Source organism: Condylura cristata, unplaced genomic scaffold (assembly GCF_000260355.1).
Source record: "Condylura cristata isolate star-nosed mole 26May11 unplaced genomic scaffold, ConCri1.0 scaffold00023, whole genome shotgun sequence".
Lineage (NCBI taxonomy): Eukaryota > Metazoa > Chordata > Mammalia > Eulipotyphla > Talpidae > Condylura > Condylura cristata.
In genome coordinates this window covers 10949002-10957520 of record NW_004567124.1, presented here as the reverse complement: position 1 = coordinate 10957520, position 8519 = coordinate 10949002, and the positions used below count along the sequence as shown (strand labels likewise).

Here is an 8519-nt window from a genome sequence, read left to right as displayed (position 1 = left end):
ATCTGCCTGTTCTGCTGCCCACTCTGTCTCTGGTGAAGCCTCTCGCCGCCCCTGAGCCTCTGGCCTGTACCCCAGTTCTGTATGTACAAGTAAATAAATCTTTAAAAAAATAATCAGGGCCAAACTTAAGAATTAGAAAAGTTACAGAAATATATTTCAGAGATGTATTCATTCTCCCACCTTCCTCCTTGTCACGCCCACCCCCCCCCACCCCAAACTATGCAAGTACTATTTGTACTCGGAATATAGAGCATGTTAAAGTGGGGTTTTCTTGACTGACTTTATAACACGGTTTCAGTAGGGAAGTGTATTCTGAATTTCAAACCAAGTTCTGGACAGGCGCAACAGCACACACTTTGGGACAAAACCCATTAGTAAAGTCGATCTGAATTCTGGGACCCCAAACTTCCCTGAACTGCAGGTAAGATTTTTGATGAAGACCTGATCTGTCTCCCTATGAGGTCACTGCTCTCTCACACACATTTAGAAAACCCGCAGTTTACAATGGCAAATCTGAACACAAAAATGGGGACACTCTGCATTGATATGGTACTTAGGGCGCTTTACTTATTTTTTGCATAGGCATACTTTTAGAAATCTTCCACAATCACCCTGTGGGCAGAGGTCAGAAGAAGCATCATTAAGGCACTTTTGTAAGATAAGGAAGTTATGTTCACATTCTCAGCAACCAGCTGGGAGCCCTGTCCTGCACACCTCAAAGAAGTTCACCTCAGGGAAGTTCCTGGCCTCTCCCAGTTCTGCACCAGTGGCATCTACTGTCAAGGACAACCCTTCCCCCAGACCCGAGGACACTTCCTTCCTGACACACTGAAATCAGAGGTTGCTCCCCTACAAGATGATCTAGACAAAAGAGTGCCAGCTGAGGTTTGTTTTTCTTGTTTGGTTGGTTTTATTGAGGGACTGCTGCAAAAAAACTCCCACCCTTCCTCGGCCGCCAACGTTTCCCTCCCGGAGTCGGTTCAAATTTCATGAACGCGCATTTGTTTCCAGTAAATTATCTTGGAACACTTGGAGAGTACCGTCTATATGGCAAAAAAGCATGTCTTAAATGTGGAAGGAAATGTACCCAACAGCTGCAGCCTGGGACCCGCAACTCCCTGGGCGACCACACCCTAGTCCCGGTCAGGGGCTAGGCACTTCAGGAATGTGGGGCCTCCCTCAGTTCCTCTCCCCATCCCAGACGCCTCCCCCCAACCAACTTCCCCAGACAACTCGGAAGGGAGGGGGCATGCCTGACCCTCTCCCTCAGCCCTGCACTCCTCCTAAGCTGGGGCGTCAACGGCTCCACTCATTCCTGTTCTCCCACCTGGCTGCAGTGTCCGGTCTTCACAGCACCCCTAGTGCAGAGGGTCCCCCTCCAGCCCCTTCCCGGGATAACCTCCCGGGCTCCTACCCTTCCTCAGCTTCTCTTCGCAAGGCCATGTTCTCCCCAGCCTCTCGGTGCCCCGCTAGAGCAGCGGCCCGGGAGCCATAGCGGGAGAGTTGGCTTACCTGGGCGGGCGCGGAGAGCAGCGGAGTCCCTGGATCTGCAGCAGAGCTGGCGGGCCTGGGTGGGGCTTTTATAGCCGCCACAAACTTATGGTTCCGGAGAGGCCTGCCCCACCCCGCCCTGGTCTGGGTGACTCACTCTCTTAGGCCGCATGCCAGCATGCAGCCTCGCCCAGAAAATTTCTCAGAGCTGAACCACAAGGGAGGAGTCCAAGCTAAATCACTACGATCCCAGGAGTCTTCGCAGCCCATTAAGGGCCTCCTTTCTACTTTCCTCGTTTTACTTTTGAATGCCAGGTCGAGTTCTCAACGCTGACTTAGATAAATACATTTAAGATTTTAGTGAAGTCTTAACTTTGTTAACTTGTTTTCTCACTGTGGAAGCAAGAATTGTTTTCAAAAGTTATAAATCATGATTCCCCTTAGCTAGGGCAGTTAGCATCCAGTTCCTCATTAACATCTGCAAGCTTACTAGCTTAACCTCTGGGAGGCACCTCCCAGGAGGAGCCCATAGAGGGCGATTAGCTAGATCCAAGCTAAGGTGCTGCCTGAGTCCCCCCTCCCCCATCCCCATCCCAGGGACACTGGGAAGCCTGTTTGGGATGTCCTAGACAGCCAAAACTAGGTGCCAAGATTCCACTCAACTCCTGCTCAGGAAACAGCCATTTCTGCTCAGCTTCTTCTGGTGTTTCATCTCTGCAAATCCAAGTGTCCTTCAGTCCTGTCCTGGAGCTTAGCTGTCCAGGGCTGGGTGGGGCTAGTGTCTTAGAATCTCCACTTCCAACAACAAAAGTTGCTCTTTTTTCCGCAACTACTTAGCTAGCCTCCTCTCTATGGTTTTGCTCAGTTTCTTGCCTTTCTTGGGTTTCTTGTTTCCATGAACCACACAAGGAGGTTTATGTGTGACTGTGCAAGCACTGTGTTTAACCCTCAAACTAGCAGGAAATAAGAGTTCTGCTAAAAATCCAAAGACCTCTCACTGCACCTTGAATTCCCTTTCACACTCCATGATGCTTTTTCTAGTCTTGATGCTCGTATGTTTTTGTCTTTATCTTCCACCTGGCTTCACATCCATTTTATTTCCCAGTTGAACGTCTTTGCAATCAGAAAAATACAGCAAGGCCGAAAAACACCATGGTCAAAAAACACCATGGTCATCCCCCACTGCCACCTAGGTCAAGTGGCTGCAAAGTCTGGTGTCTTAACTTCAGTCCCAGAGCTCATTTCCACATAGTTCCTTCACTCAGAAGGATACATAGGCTTTCCTAGAAGGACAAATAGAAAATCAAACAATTCTACAGGACTGTGGTGATGCATACAGATGAACTGGTGGTGGGAAGTCCATGAGGATTACAATGGAGATGTAAAAAGGCACAAAAATGATGTTAAAAAAAGTATGTATGTGTGTGTGTGTGTGTGTATAAAATAACCTGCCCCCAGAAAAAAAGAAAATTAAGCAATTCTTCTGATACAATTTCAGATTTGCATTTATAGCTCAACTCAAGTTGAAAACCTTACAGGCAGAAACCCTGCTTATCTGCCTTTTCCTAAGAACATTTTAAAACCAAAGGAACACAGGCTGACAGTAAGAGTGGACAGGATTCAATTTTCCTTTGCTAGTTCTCAGGGCAGGTTCTGTAGTCCCTTACTCCTAATGTTGATATTGCAGACCCTTTACAGAAGACATGATTTAATTCAAATGATTTAATTCAAATCATGTGGGAGAGAGAAAAGCCACCAAGTATGCAAAAGAAGCTTTTTTCTTCTCTTGGGAATCTAGCAAAGTCAATCATACAAATTAGCACAATTGCAAGGGTTTGATACATGCTATGGAACTCTACATGTTAGCATAAAAATAAAGTCATGGTGGGGGGCCTTCCTGGTGATGCAAGGGGTTAAGTCTCAGGATTATGAAGTTACTGGCAGCCATTACATGAGTTTGATCCTCAGCCAGGGAGGTGACCCACATGGTGCAGCTGATGTCTCCTTTTGCCCACCAGTCCCCTCAGCAATTATTTCAGTCAGTCTGCCTGTCCTGCTCCCCACTCTGTCTATGATGAATCCTCTAACCCCAGGCACTTCTAGTTTGTATCCCAGTTCTTATATGCATAAATAAATCTTTTTTAAAAAATGAAGTCAATGCCCTCCCTGGTGGCATAATGGGTTAGGACGTAGTACTGCGAGCAGTCACAGCCGCTTCAGTGCCAGTTCAATACCCACCCCGAGGTGACCCACGTGGCACAGCAGACGTCTCCTGTCTCGCCGGCAGCTGCCCTCAGCAGTGTACTTCATCGATTTGCCCATTCTATTCCCCATTCTGTCTCTAGTGAATCCTCTTACCTCCCCTGCTCCTCTGGCCTGTGTCCCAGTTCTGTATAGATAAATAAATCCTTTTTTTTTTAATTGAAGTCATAGCCACATTTTGAGGAACTTAGGGCCAATTTTGCCAGTGTATTAAAATAAAAACAAAACTGTAACCTCTTAGTGCAAACATTCTTTTTTCTTTTTCCCACATGACACGGAATAATGGTTACTACAGCAGATTTCAGATTATGCCTGGTGGGTGCTACTATCCTCTAAAGCCTCAACTTTGCTTTGTTCACACTTCATATGTGGCCTTTCAACACCTCTGATGTCTAATTCTCAGTGTCAGGCACAAGTAAAATGAGTAGGATAGCACAATCAAATTATTCAAAGTATAGAATATGGGTGCAGAAATAGAATGCTCTTAAGAGGTAAAGCTGCTCAACCCTTGATTTTTATATATGAAGAGACTGGAGCCTAAATATGTCTCTCACCTGTTCAGATATCAGGTAATGCACTTGAGTTACCTACAGCAGTTTAACAAATTTCCACCAAAATTTAGTGGTCAAAACATAAGCATTTGTTTGCTCATGAATTATCCAATCATGAATTGGGCAAGATTCAGTTTGTTTCTGCTGCACATGATGCTCAACTAGAAAATAAGAAATGGCTTCACTCACGTATTTGGTATCGTACCTACGGTTTCTAGAATGGCTATGGCAGTTGTAGCTCTCTGTCCCTTGGTCTTTCCAGTGCCTCCTCTTTCTCTACATAGGGTAATAATGGCAGCTAGCTGTCTAAAAGCAAAAGATGAAGCTGCCAGGGTCCTTAACTCATAGGCTCTATCCACAAATAATCAACAAAGTAAATTGATATATGGACCACACTTCTTTGATTCTTGCTTTAATTGTCTGTTGAGTTTTTGGCTTTGTCTGTTTCACCCCTCCCCCTGCACCCCGACTGCACTGATTTAAGAATGATTGATATTTGTAGCTGTCTCAATACTTTTCACACTGAAAGAAATGCTAATGCTGAAAACTTTTCACTTTGAACTGTAGTTTCCAAATTGCATTTTTTATCACAATTACCTTCAAAATTATGTGGATTTTTTATGTCTTATTGACATCTATTCTACACTCCAAAATTCATGTCCAAACAATTTCCTCAAAATTTTTATGGGTTTTTCTGTAAATCTTATTGTATTTATTCAGGTGTAATTCCATGCATCAAAATTCAGTTATTAGCCTTTTTAAAAATAGGCTCCTGTCTCCTTTTCACTTAAGATTCATAGATGGGTTCTATAAATGATTCTGTGGACACACATGATTTTATCTCAATCTAGTGGCCATTTTTTACTTTGCAAATCTCACACTGTGTAGAATTAAATTTCAAAGCCATAGGCCTTTATTTAGTGCAGTTTTATTTTCTAGTACTTTACCATGCATAGTCAAAAGTGCTAGAGAGGAATATCCATACAAAGGGGCAGTTCCACGCCCCCTGTTCCACCTAAGGAAGGGAAGAATTGAGTGCCTGAAGAAGATATAGCATACTTGCAGGAGACACAAAGAGCAGATGGATATGTGAAGAGTGTGCTTGCTTCTTGGCTTGCGACTTGCAACAGGGACTTGGGGATATGGAAGAACCACATGAATCAGAAACCAGTAGGAAGGCTGACGATGGCAGCCTTTACCTTGACTTGTACTTTAATTTTGCTCCTTTCACTTCAGATTTTCCTGGCCCTTTCTGACTCGTTCCTATGCATCCGCTGCCATAAGGTGCCTTCAATTTGTGGCAAACTTTTGGGCCTCAGTGGCCTTGCATTGGGTAAATCCTGTTTGCCTTGGCATTTACCCATGAGTTGATGGGTAACTTTGAGTGTTTCATTGGGAATCTATATTCTTTCCTTCTTCCTTCTCTATTCACAATCATTCTACTAAAGTTTACTAAAGATTACGTTTTGTCTTTATGCAGCTGGTGGAAGGTTCCTTTAGACCGTGCCAGTTTGGGGGGCCCACTAACAAAAGCAGACTGTTGGCATTTTCACATTCTTCAGAAATCTCCTGGGTTTTATCTACAAATCATTAGATATATTTCCTATCATTCATGCAGCCACAGGCAACAACAGTGTTAAACATCCTGTCAATAGAGAATGTAGGTTGCCTTTTCTCCAACTCACAATGATTTCCCTACCTTTCTTTCAACCTCCACTAGCACTCTGATTACTGCCTGGCAGAAAAGATAGTGTCACATAGTTTAGGTTTTGGATACAGCAACTCTACATATCCAGATAACAATTTCTGTTTCAGTTATGTATTACTCGAAAATAAACCACTCCAAATTGTAGAGACTTAAAAGAAACACCATTGTTTACTAGTTTGCAATTCTAAGGTTGAATTTCATTAGGTCAGCTCATTTCTGAACAGTTTAGCATTGACTTAGGGAGACTCACATGAGGCTGGAAGATCTGGAGAGCCTGCCTCTCTCCAGAAGGGCAGTTCAATTTTTAGGAAGTGAAGTGTAAACTTCCACACCCAAAACTGGAATTATGCCACTTGAATTGTCATTCCATTGGGACAAACAAATCTGGGTTCAGATGCACCAGAAAGGGAAAATATCCCAACTTTTCATCAAGGGAGTGATAGTGTTTATATGGGTGGATGCAGATGATCTACCACAATACTTAAGCTAGTAAGTGGTAGAGCTGAGATTAGAATGTGATTGTCTGTCTTTCAATCCACTGCTTTTTCTGACATCATATTTCTCAGATTCATCCCATCAGTGATACAAAGGCTGCCCTAGGTCCTTTCATGTATAGTTTAGACACACACCAACAATAAAGCTGTCGTTTACTTGAGCTTGTTATATGCCATTGATATATGTATTTTTGAAGATATGTCCAGAGATGAAAAAAATACATCTGGAAAATACAACATCTGAAGAGTAGGAAGAATGGGTAGGATGCAGGAGGAAAAAATCATCAAGAAATAACTGACAACAATTTTCTAGAACTGAAGGTCAAGATTTTAGATTGGGGGAAAAAAACCACACTACATGAAAAAAATAAAAAAGCCCAAGGCACATTATCATAAAATTTCAGAGCAGTGGATGATGAAATGGGAAAATTCCTAAATAATTCAAAAGATTTTAAAAAGAGGTCATACATGAAGGTTAAGAAATAATGGCATTACACTCAATACTCAAATAGTAGTTTCTAAATACTACCCCAGTGAATGATTCTTAGAGAATCTCTAATTCTCCTTAGAGAAACAGCTGGTTGTAAGGATGAGGTGGAATAAATACAAGGTGAAGGTGAATTTCATACTAAACAGCTGACTGGAATATAAGGAGAAGATGCAGAAGCTTATTTGTAAGGGCACTTACTGGTTAAAATGTAGGATGATTTAAGCATCATATTGAATGATAGAAACCATAAGTCACACTGAATAGTCTAAATTGCAAATATGTATATATATATATGTATATACTAAAAGATGGGTAGGTAGTATCATAATTTGCAGAAGAATGCCAACTTATAAGTGTATCAGAAGAAAGAAATATAAAAAAATAACTATTTTTCAACTGGAACTCCATATTCAACAAACCATAAATTAAGGATGCATTATAATAAACAAATTTTAAAGATGCTCTTTATGCCCATACATCCTGCTGTTATAAATTACCACAAAGTTTGTAGCTTAAAATAACAGAAATGTATTCTCTTACGGTTCTGGAAACCAGAAGTCTGAAATAACATCTGCGCCACATTCACTTGCAGGGTGAATCTTTCTTTGCCTTTTCTAGTTCCTGGTGGTGACCATGATTCCTGTAGCCATTTTCCATTCTCTGGCTCCATCTTCACATGGCTACCTTTAGTATTTTTTGCCTTCTCTCTTTCTATCTAAGAACACTTGTCATGAGATTCAGGACCAAGCTCCATAATCCAGAATGATCTTATCTTGAGATCTATAACTTACTCACACCTGCAAAGATCCTTCTTCCAAACAAGAAAATATTTACAGATTCTTAGGTTTAAAATGTGGACATTTTGGGGCCACTATATATCCCAGTGTATAACCTATCTCAGGAGACTTCTCTCAAAACAAAGGAATAAAGCAAACACAGAAGGCTTGAATCCAAAAACACTACAAAAATAGGTGAAAAAAATTTCCAGAATGACAAAGACAGAACTTGAGACAGCTGCACAGCAGGTACACAGATCAACAAGTCTAGACCTGCGAGGAAGACACAAGGTTTTAGCAAGGGTTCCTCAAACTGGGAAGAATCAATTGTTTTTAAAGGTATTGGGGGAGAAGTGGGAATTGATAGCTTTATTGGTTTGGGAATGAATTATTGAGAATAACAAGATGACCTATGAAATGAAAAGTTTCAGAGATAAAAATTATTGTAAAATACTATAAATTGAAGGCTTGTTTCCCACCCTCAAATTCCTGTATTGAAACCTAACCCTCTATGTGAGTGTATTTGTAGGTGAGATCTTGAGGCAGTGGTTGGGTCATGAGAGCAGACCCCTCATATGGGTTTAGTGCCCTTACACATGAGGCCCCAGTGATCTTCCATGTTGCTCCTCCATGTGAAGTTACAGTGTGAAGACAGGGGCCTATGAACCAGGAGGTGGGTTCCCATCAGTCCTTTGGGACTATGAGAACTACATTTCTATTGTTTTTAAGTTATATAATCAATGGTAG

The 8519-nt window shown here is 42.0% G+C and overlaps 1 protein-coding gene across 1 annotated transcript in view; it reads right to left on the bottom strand.

The window, feature by feature from the left end:
• The window catches only part of ANXA2 (annexin A2), a 44256-nt gene extending 42656 nt beyond the window's left edge, over positions 1–1600 (bottom strand). The window contains exon 1 of the mRNA XM_004687726.2: positions 1513–1600. The gene's annotated coding sequence lies outside the window, so the exon portion shown is untranslated. The remainder of the gene's footprint in view (positions 1–1512) is intronic.
• Positions 1601–8519: the final 6919 nt, after the last annotated feature.